At 36.6% G+C, this 9,420-nt stretch overlaps 1 non-coding gene across 1 annotated transcript; it reads right to left on the reverse strand.

Annotated features, from left to right (window-relative positions):
- Positions 1-5,775: 5,775 nt before the first annotated feature.
- Positions 5,776-5,882, reverse strand: LOC128291146 (small nucleolar RNA R71). The gene has a single exon (XR_008280922.1). It is a non-coding gene; the product is annotated as a small nucleolar RNA R71 (small nucleolar RNA).
- Between the last annotated feature and the right edge of the window lie 3,538 nt (positions 5,883-9,420).

Raw genomic sequence — 9,420 nt, forward strand, 5'->3', positions numbered from 1 at the left:
TATGAAATTCTTTTTATCACATTCACTTAATCAAACAAGTCAAGTGCACAATATCATATGAACATCAAACAAGCATAGGCACTCATCGTAACATGAACTTTTATCTCACATGTTATCAAATATATCATGAACTTTTATTCATAATTTTCTGAATCCAAGCTTATCATGACTATACTTTACCCGAATACCTTAGCATTGCATTTAACATGTGATGCAATCATAGCTCGGGAAATCACTACCGAATCCATTGAGCTGCCACGAGGACCTATAACTCAATCACGAGCTAAGAAATTTCAAGAAGCGTTAGCAAGCTATGTGGATTGAGGTTGGGGAGAGCAAGAAGCCGAATCCAATAGCCATGCATGGAACAGCTCAATTGGCGTCACTTGCAATTTATTGCAAGTTGAACTTGAATTTTAATAACCTCATCTAATTTTAATAAATGAGTTGCTGGACTTTATTCAACTCATCTTAATTTATTTTAGTTTAATTAATAGAGTTTTTGTTGAACTTCATTTAATAAGTGTTGCTCATAATTAATTTATTTATTAGGATTATTTATGGATGCATGGTTTAAGTTTAATTAATTATGCTTCTATTAATTTAACTAGTTGCTGGAATAATTGTTGCATAGGTTTTAGCCATTTATCTAAGTTAAGTGTTTAATGAGTGCATGCTCAATAAGTGTTTAAATGTGTTTAATAAGTTCAATTTAACCATTACAATTCAAGGCTCTTACACATTCAATAAAGTTGTTCAATTTAACCATTACAATTCAAGGCTCTTACACATTCAATAAAGTGGCTTTTCAAGTCATCTTTGGTTACAAACAAGGAGGCTGTTACAAATGAGGTTTACATCATTTAAGGAGCTTTATGGAGCATTATATCATCCTGTTATTTCAACAGCAACCTCTTCATCTACCAGTCATTTTTGCTACTTCAAAAATTAACTCAAAGCATTCAAAATGCCTTTAAGGAGCTGGTGTCTATTCGGCTAGCCAAGGGACAATTCAAGATTCATTTTTCAAGCATTTACGGTCATTCATTCAACTGAATTGAAGAGAATTCAAGAGTGGAGTTACTTGATTCAAGAACGTCAAAAGACTTGAACTTTATTTCAGTCTTTAATTAGCACATTAATATGAATTCTTGTAAGTATTCATCTAGAATATTCTAGCACTATAAATAGGAGAAATAAGTCTTTATAAAAGAGCCTTTGATGAATTTGATGATATCTTCTTACTTTGTGAGTGTTCAACTCTGATTGTTCTCCGAAGACTGAGTTGGCTTATCAAGCAACCCTTGTGGCGTCAATTCTATTTATTTATTTTTAGAACTTATCACTTGTATCCAAGTGTGGCGTTCACCATACCGAGGTTTCTATCTTTGTAGATAGCGGGTTGAGGTTTACTATTAAACGATCCCTACCATTTTTCCATCACCCTTTCAACCTAATTGCTTTCTAAGTTTCGGGTCAGCGCGAATCTATTGTGTTGGTTCACTCTTAAGCTTTAGCCTCCCACCTATCATTGTTTCCCTAACCTTTTGAAACCTTTTCTTTTAGCTTATTCTTCAACCATTTGTAAGCCTATTTTTACAAACTGTTCATCTTACCCAATTTAAGCCTATCGGTGGCATGTATAGCTAGACTCTCATTCATTCTAGGTTAGTCAAGAATCGACTAAACCATAGCTCTAATACCACTAAATGTGATGCCCCCTACCCGTGTCTGACACCGGGACAGGATATGAGGCATTATCGGACTTAAACACAAACAATCATGAAAACTGGGCCATAAAATTTTGTTCAAATTTAAAACTTTTCAATATCTATCTTAAAGTCCCTTATTTGGGCCTACGAGGCCTTAAGCATGCTATGAAAGTAATTAGGGACTAAACCGAGAACTTTGGATGGTTCGAGAAAATTTATGAATTTTTCCATGAAGCGGAGCCACATGCCTGTGTGGACACAAGGACACGCCCGTGTTTATTTAACAAGCCCGTGTCCTGAGGCCGTGTAACTCTCTGACTATGACGTCATCACGTAAAATGAGCCACACGGCCAAGCCACATGCCCGTGTGCTAAGCCGTGCTCTCTACACGGCTGAGACACATCGCTGTGTCTCTACTCGTGTGACTAACACTTAGGCTATTTTCCAAGCCTTTGTGTTGCCCTTAATTTCCACAATTCATTACATATATTAAGGACACATATCATGGAATAATTTTAATGATTTAACCTCCTTCATTAAGATATAATCTTAACATTAACATGTCATTATTCACGTACTTTGCATACTTGTGGAATATTAAGTCTGGATGCAAACATCCATGACTATTAATCTTAGTACTGCACCACCTTTCATAATAGTCTAGAATTATTCACTTATCATTTGTGTCATTAGACCTTGAGCATTCAAGTTCAATCAACATCATCATCTCTTTTTTTTCTAAATCATGCATTTTCTTATAGCAATGACTACTTTGCTTGGTCATGAAGCATTCATCATACACACATGTTATATACCAACATGCATTTTCAAGAAGCATATCCACATAACAAACATTAGGATTTAACATGGATAAATAGGCTTACAAGTCATAATCATTATAAGCCACATCTCATGGCTATGTACAACGAATCATTATAAACCAATACATTTAGCTACTCATAACAACATCTATCATAAAACTAAGGCCCTATACATGCCACTCACTTGGAATCGCTAGCATACATACATATATATATATATATATATATATATATATTAATATTCCAAAGATGATGTCTCGATAGTGTGATGCTGCCTCCAACGATCTCCAACCCCGAGCCTACTTGAAAAATGCTAAGGAAATGGTAAGGAGGGAGTAAGCTTTACGCTTAGTAAGCTCGCATGAAAAATAATAAGCAATGTGATAACGTGCTATTTTTAAAATTCTTTCTATTTATTCAAAGTCTAGTCAAGATGTTTTCTTGAGTCACGGTCACTAAATTTTTTGTATCTAGAGCTACGGGACTCTGAATTGATAACCGTTGATTTTTCCTGAAACTAGACTCACATATCTTCTTACCGTAAAATTTTTAGAATTTTTATTCTAGCCAATAAGTACAGTTTATTCTTTAAAGTTATCCCTGTTTCTTTGTCTGGTAGTTCCGACCTCTTTTCACTATGATATAATCATCTCATAGTACGATACTCAGATGACACTTCTGTCTATTTCCCTTGAAAATAAACTCATTAAGTATTTTAAGCATATAGATTATAACCCATAATCATTTTTGTACAATTTTTAATGATTTTTCAAAATTAAGACAGGGGAGTCCAAAATCACTCAGACCCTATTTCATAAAAATTCAAATATCTTATCATATGAGATTTCTTTGCTTACACAGTTTCTTTTATCTAAAACTTCGAAAAGATTTAATTTCATATTTTACTCAACCTCTAACTCAATTTCCACTTTTTGGTGGATTTTCAAAATTGGACCTCTGGTATTGTACTAAACTGTCTTAGTGCAACATGATGATAACCATCAAAAATTTGTCATGGAAATTATTCTCAAAAATATCACTCATTCATTTGAACTTTTATTACAAGTTCATTTCATTTCACATGGCAAACACATGCTCAGGGGTTTCGAGTACCTACCTGTGCTATCTCTTAGCACAACCACTCATTTAAACATGACAATCATATACATCATACTAGTATCATTGATAAACCATAATATATACATATTTTTACCCCATGTTTAACATATTTATGGATGATTTTTCCTTAGTTTCATTGAATTCGATGCTCCTAATCCTTTAAATTTATCTTTTATACTTAGATGAGCATAGGAAAGTAAAAAAGGACAAGAAACGAGCCAAAAAGGGACAAATTGGGCCTAATACAGTGTTTCACACGGCCTAAGCACTTCCACACGGGTGATCCACATGCCCGTGTGCGACATACGGGTAGACCACACACCCGTGTGTCATGGCCATGTCGACTAAAAACCAACTCAGAATTACACACGGCCTTAACATCATTACACGAGCATGCCACACGACCGTGTCCCTATCGAGCGCAAGTCTAATTCTACTCGAAAAAGCTAAATATGAGGGTTTTGAAGCATTCCAAAGTCTATATAAACACACTTGAAAAGGATTAAAGGGGATGCAGAGTGGAAGGCAGAAAATATTCAAGGATAGCCATCGGAATCAGCTCGAAAGCAGGATCTACTTCAAGACTGAAGATCTCCATTCAATTTCCTTAGAAGTTCTTTGGGTTTCTTTATGTTTTGTTGTTTTCCTAATTTTGAGATGTTTTCCATTATTATGAACTAAACTCCCTAAATACCTAAGGGAGATAAAACCTAAGACAGATCTTATTACTATTTGAATTATATGATAAATATTTGTTCTTATTCTTAATTGTGAGTTTTAATTCTTATTTTGATATTTCAGGATATTAATTTAGGTTTTGATGTGCTTATTCAGTGGGGCAAAAGTCCCTATTTAAGAGTAGATCATTCATAATTAAGCGGAGTTGCATGCAATCCTAGAGATAGGACGACATAAATCTATCGGATTAGAGTAAAATCTAATAAGGGAATCCATAGATCGAGTTAATGCGACCATAAGGGGTTTTAATTAGAAAGAGATTTTGATTAATCAACCTAGAGTTAGTTGTTTTTAGTCTCGAGAGAGATAATAACATAAACTAGGGATTTCTACGGATTAAGTCAAGTGAATAAATCGTCTAATTCAGAAGTAATAAGTGAAGTCTAGGTGGATTCTTCCTTGAGTATTGTCTTCTCTATCGGTCTTCTAAAAAGTATTTTCCAACTTTAATCTCTGTCGTAATCTTAGTTAATTAGATAATTAGTTTTAGTTTAAAAACATCCTTTAATTCTTAGGTTAGATAATAAAAAGATAGTAATTACTAGTACTTTTAGTCCTTGTGGATACGATATTCCCGGTGTCACTATAACTATTCTACTATTAGACAGGTGTGCTTGCCTTAGTCAAATTTTTAGTTAGTTTCACGACCATCAAGTTTTTGGCGCCGTTGCGGGGACTAAGATATTAGGAATGCTGAATTTTTATTACTTTAGCCATTTTTTTATTTTTATTACAATTTAATTTTGTTTTTGTTTAATTACTAAATTTTCTTTTATTTACTTCTAGTAGGTTTTTATAGTTTATGACTAGAAGAAACCTGTCAAGACCTCTACTTTTTGACAACGAAATTGAAAGCACAGCTCGTAAAAACTGAAGAGAAATAAGGTGAAGCCTACAATACATAGAGGAGGAGTGAGAGGGCGATATCCGTACTACAACTAAGGAGATAGCCGATAATCAAAATAATCTGTTACCTCCTATGGTTGTTGCGAATCCAGTAGATCAAAATCCTGCTCCTCGTCCTATGTATGATTATGCTAAGCCTAGTTTAACAGGAATTGAATCGAGTATAGTTAGACCTACTATTGTTGCAAATAACTTTGAACTGAAACCTAACACGATTCGAATGATACAACAGTTTGTTCAATTTGATGGATTGCAGGACGAAGATCCAAACACTTATTTAGCTAATTTTCTGGAATTCTGCGACATTTTTAAGATCAATGGCGTTTCTGACGATGCCATTCGCCTTTGGTTGTTTCCCTTTTCATTGAGGAATAAGGCTAAATAGTGGTTAAACTCATTACCACAAGGGTCAATCACTACTTGGGAACAAATGACCGAAAATTTTTTACTTAAATACTTTTCGCCGGCTAAAACGGCTAAATTGAGGATTAATATCTCTTCTTTTGTGCAGATGGATCTAGAAACTCTTTATGATGCATGGGAGATATACAAGGACTTATTGGGAAGGTACCCTCACCATGGGTTACCTCTATGGCTGTAGGTTCAGACTTTTTACAGCGGTGTGAACCCCTCAACAAGGCAACTGATCGATATAGCCATCGGTGGAACTTTAAGCAACAAAACACCTGAAGAGGCTTACAAATTTATTGAAGAGATGCCACTGAATAACTATTAGTGGCAAGTCATGAGAACAAAGCCGACAAAAGCAGCTGGTGTTTTCAGCCTCGACGCGGTCACTATGCTATCTAATCAGGTAGAGCTTTTAAACAAAAAGATTGATGGTTTGTATGGTTCTACTCAGGTACATCCAGTGATGACGTGTGATTCAAATGGAGGAGGAGTCACAACACAGATTATCCATCCTTAAACCCTAGCACTGAGGAGGAACAAGTTCACTATATGGGTAATAATTCTAGACCTCAAAATAATCCGTCTAGTAACACTTATAATGCAGGTTGGAGGAACCATCCCGATTTCTAGTGGGTGGTCAAGGAAATCGAAAACAACAACATCCTCCAGGTTTTCAACAACCACCTTACCAACAAGAGAAGAAATCAAACCTTGAAGAGATGCTCACGAAATTCATCTCGGTGTCAGGAACTCATTTTCAGAATACCAAAACATCACTTAAGAATCAGCAAGCAAGGGCTCCAAACCTGAATAGGACAGCTTGCTAAGTTGATTGCTGAACAACCACAAGGTAGCATGCCCAGTAATAGAAACTAACCTAAGGGAGCAACTTCATGCCATCACTGTGCGCGACGAAGAAGGGTTAGTTGAATCTGAATTTGAAACAAGGCACGAAACTGTGGTAAGTAATGGTAAGAATGAGATGAATAATGGTACACAGAAGCCAGCAAGTAAAGCGTATAAACCTCGTGTGTCATGCCCTAAGGCGACAAGGAAAGACCACACGGATGAACAATTCAGTAAATACCTTAAATTATTAAAAAAATTACATATTAACTTACCATTTATTGAAGCTCTTTCGCAGATGCCCAACTCGGTTAAATTTTTAAAGGAGCTTTTATCAAACAAATGGAAGTTAGATGAGTCACCACATGTGTATTTAAATGCAGTCTGCTCAGCTATTCTACAAAATAAGATACCCAACAAACTGAAAGATCCAGGGAGTTTTACAATTCCTTGTTTAATTGGTAGTTCGAATGTTAACTATGCTTTAGCTAATTTAGGGGCAAGTATTAATGCTATGCCTTATAAAATGTTTAAAAAACTAGGACTAGGGAAACCCAAACAAACTAAGATGAGCATTCAATTGGTTGATAAAACCATTAGAATTCCTAGGGGTATAATTGAATATGTGCTTGTTAAAATTGACAAATTTATATTCCCAGTCAATTTTGTTGTCTTAGACATGAATGAGGATAGTGACGTACCTTTAATTCTGGGTAGACCCTTTTTCACAACTGCTAGAACTATTATTGATGTTGATACAGGAGAATTAACGCTTCGTGTAGGTGATGATACGATTAAACTTCAAGCTCATGACTCTGTTAGACTATCTAGTGATCAAAATGATATTATGAGTTTTTTCCATGAGAACAACATTTTGGCTAAGACTTTTGTGCAGGAAATCCCTAGGGATAAAGTGATGGAGCCATGATCAACTCTTGAGGAACGAAGAGTACAAATCGAGGAACTGGATGAATGGAGAACAACAATTAAGGAGAAACCTAGGATACACAATGGACCAAAGTAGTGTCACGATGAACTTAAAGGTGAATCGAATCAACTTAGGGTTGGAGACAAAGTACTATTAGTTGAAGCAGACCCTCGTGTTGCTACTTCTGAACCCAATGGAGCAACTCCTTTTTCGGTACTCAACGTTTTCCCATACGGTACAGTCGAGGTAACTCATCCAAAATTCGGGACTTTTAAGGTAAATAGTACTCGTCTAAAACCTTATTTTGATAAAATTGATAGCTGGAATGAGGAGTTTCAACTCATTGAACCTCCATGACCGTGCAAATATGAAGTGAGTCGAGCTTAGACTATAAATAAGCGCTTCTCAAGAGGCAACCCAAGCACTAACACCACTAACCCTTTATTTTATCTATTTTCCATTTTTTTATAAGGTACAATGACCCACACAGCTTGGACACATGGGCGTATCTTTGGTCGTGTGGAAACAGGGCTTAAATCACCCAAACTCGATAGGCACGGGCTAAAAGAGGCCACACAGGCGTGCGACACGACCGTGTGGACCACACGGGCATGTCCTAGGCTGTGTGACAAATGGTCATTAAATCTTCGCAACCTACACGGGCAATACTCAAGCCACACAGACGTGTGACACGGCCGTGTGGCCCAACACGGGCTTCACATGACCGTGCCCCCATTTAACCCTAATCCCTATTTCATCTTTTTCATATTTTGTCCTTTTCTCATCTCTTCTTCCCTAAACCGCTGCAGCCCTAAAACCCCATCACTCCGGCCACCTTTAACCACCACCCTTACTGTCATCTTTCCTCCTCATCCACACACCCCCTTCAACCAACCAAACCTCATCCACATTCGCGACTCCCTCCCCTTCTTTCTTCCCCTTTCCTCTTTACCCACAATTCCCCTTCCCTTAGCCGAACCCCCTTACCCCTTTCCTCTTCACGCACCACTCCGTCGCCCGGCCCCTCCCACCATTTGACCACCAATTGCGCACCCCTCCAAAACTCCCTACCACCGTCGGTTCTTCTTCTTCCCTTTTTAGCCATTATCCTATTAGTTCTATTATTTTATTAATTTTTATAAATCTTTTTATTATCATTAGTATTAGTCTTATTATTATTATTTCCTTTATTTTATTTATTTATTTATTTAGTCATTTCTATAATTAGTTTTACTGCTTTCCGTTATTACAACATGAATTTTGTTTCTCCACTATTGATTTTTTTAACTTGCTAGACATATATTTAAAAAAAAATGTATATACTGTGGTTGATCTGATATTATCTTACTCAGTAGTATTATACTTCTCCTTAGCTTAGTTATTCTGCATTTGGATTTGGTTACAAGTAAGCTACTTCATGTTTTGATGTACTCAATATCAACCCTTTGATTGGTCATAGCATGAATTTCCTTAGTTTTATTATTTTCACAATTATTAAGCCAACTACGAAGCTTCATTAGCATGCATCTATCTTGATTAGTTTGTCTTTTTTAATATTTCCTTGCTTTATTGTAGATTCTCATGACGAACACTCGAGGCAAATCCAAAGTTGTCGTTCCCGCTTTGAAAAAATGGAAGGGGCCTGGCGCAACCTCCTCAAGCGCCTCAACAGAAGCTCGTCACCCTCTGCTTCGATTTTCGTCAGGCCCACAGGACGACTTGTTTCAGCTTTTGCGCGTGCAGCCGCTAGGTTTAGGCAGATGTATTGATTGGGCCACATTGGAGCAAGTCAGACTAGCTAATAAGGTCTGTGCTTTCATTACCACTGCACCATAGGATCGTTTCTTTAGGATTATCAAGCCCACCTATTCGGAGCTTACCTTGGATTTTTGCACTACTTTCCATCTATAGCATGTGATGAATACCCATGACGAGGCT

The sequence above is a fragment of the Gossypium arboreum genome, chromosome 3 (genome assembly GCF_025698485.1).
Source record: "Gossypium arboreum isolate Shixiya-1 chromosome 3, ASM2569848v2, whole genome shotgun sequence".
Taxonomy (NCBI): Eukaryota; Viridiplantae; Streptophyta; class Magnoliopsida; order Malvales; family Malvaceae; genus Gossypium; species Gossypium arboreum.